Here is a 2,138-nt window from a genome sequence, read left to right as displayed (position 1 = left end):
ATATATAAAACTATTTGTAGGTGTGTTCAGGCTGGGTGCCGTAGGACCTGGAGAAGCAGGTCTGTGCTGTACCTTTTGCCCGTAAATGCATGGAAATCAGCTGCACATCCAGTTCCGAGGCTTAAGGATTCTGAGTTCACTGTGGAGGTACCAGGTTTATAGCAGTGTTGGTAAGTTCTGTAAGGGATTAATTAACGTGGGAGAGCGCGGAATCTTTTCAGGCAGACATCTCCTTCTTGGGACCTCCCTGCAAAAAGAAAGAGGGAAGTTTAATAATTCCATGTAATTTAGAGAAAATGGCATGATTTGTCACACTCCTGTTTCAGTTAGTTTTGCACTGAAGTTGGTGCAAGTTCTGCCTGAGTAGGTTTCCTGCAGCTGGAGATCTCTGAATCAGCTGTGTGGAAATCCTTCGGTGAGAATAGCTCCTCGTGTGACACTCCCAGATTTGTGCCTGTATGTGGGCACAAAGCATGACAACTTTTCTGAAGTCATGTGTTTCAAAACCATTTTCAAGTACGGACAAGTCCCATGTTAAGGGTTTCAGGGCTGTGACCTTGCAGAGGCAATCGATCAGCCTTGCAGAATTAAGTTCAGAGAAGGAATAACAACTGATTTCTTGGTTAAATTATTTTTGAAGTGTCTTTCATGTATATACTATTTTTCCTCTGTTATTTGTATATACCTCAACTCTCAATTTTATGATCCCCTGGGAAGGGAGGGAGTTGTATATACTTAGCCTGAAGTGTTCTACGTTAGACTTTAATAAACTTGTTTTGTAATTTTGCCTCACCTGGTGACTCCTGTTTGTGACTGCAAGGGGTAGCAGCAAGAAGAGGAGGGAAGCACCGTCTAAGAATTTCAAGGTTTGGCTTGGCAAGAAAGGAAAATAACCAATGTCTCTGGCATTGGCCTCTTTAAGCAATACAGGGTTTGCACAAATAAGTATTTTAGTCTCCAGGAAGCTGTTTGTACACAGTGAATTACTCTGCAGCCCTTTCTTACAAAGGACCGTCAAAGTAAACTGTAGCACAGGAGCTGTTTTTCTGGATGTTGTCAGTAACACACAGTGCTCTAATGGGCCCAGCATCTTGCTGTTCCACAGGGGTTCAGACAGAGCATAGATAATTCAAAAGCATACAGTAGCTCATTTGACACTTGTCCCAGTACATTTTGTCTGTGATATTGTTGCCATTTTACCACATCTACTGAAAATAAAGTACTGCAGTTGGTAGAGCTGGGACTGACTTGGGAGATTTGCATTGCTGATACCACAGGTGTCACTCACACAAGTAAATTAAGACTTTGTTTGGGCAATGAAATTAGCCTGAACTTCATATATAAGGAAAGAAAGATACATGTCAAAAATATACCTTGATCTGAATCTCATCGTGGTCTTTGTGGCAAGAATTGGTGTCTCAGTACTGAGGGTACTCTCTGCAGACTATCAAGAGCATGACCTGCAATGCTTAAGAGCAGCAACACCCAGAAGAATAAATACCAGCTGTGATACTACAGGCTTATCTGGTCAATTAAAAATGTAGGAATTTTCGTAGCAGGCAGATTTGTCTCAATCACATTCGGTGTGTCCTCAGTTCTGTTCTCATTGCTCTGTTCTTCCTGTTTACCAACAGATAAAATACAAGCTGCTCTCCAGAATAGGGTTTTCATAGTGTGACATGTGGCCTTTGTGCTCAGCGAGATGAGGATGGGTGCAGACAGCCCTGGGTCAGAACATCAAGCATACCTGCTCTGTGGGCTCACCTCCAGGTCCTTTCATCATATCAAGGGCTTTTTGGAGCAACAGAGCCCAGCTAATTAGTATTTGGGGCGGGGGGAGTGTGTCTGAAAAAATCCCAACCAAACAACACAAACCCTCCACGTCCAACAGCTGTCGGCATCACCTTGGCCATTTCAGCGTGGTAAGGGGTATTCACACATCTCCTTCTCTGGGCACTACCACTGTGGTAACACAGAATCAGACCATCACTGCTGCTCAGGTAGTGTGGTTGAAATTACTTACCTTTTTCCCCTCACACTTGCATCTCACAGCTCTTCTGCCTGCGTGCACACATACACTCATGGATTATTCTGTTCATTTACTGATTTTTAACATGCACACTTAGACATGTGGAATA

Source organism: Buceros rhinoceros, unplaced genomic scaffold (assembly GCF_000710305.1).
Source record: "Buceros rhinoceros silvestris isolate BGI_N320 unplaced genomic scaffold, ASM71030v1 scaffold24519, whole genome shotgun sequence".
NCBI classification, from domain to species: domain Eukaryota; kingdom Metazoa; phylum Chordata; class Aves; order Bucerotiformes; family Bucerotidae; genus Buceros; species Buceros rhinoceros.
The sequence above is the reverse complement of the archived record's forward strand: the minus strand, read 5'-3'. Positions refer to the sequence as shown.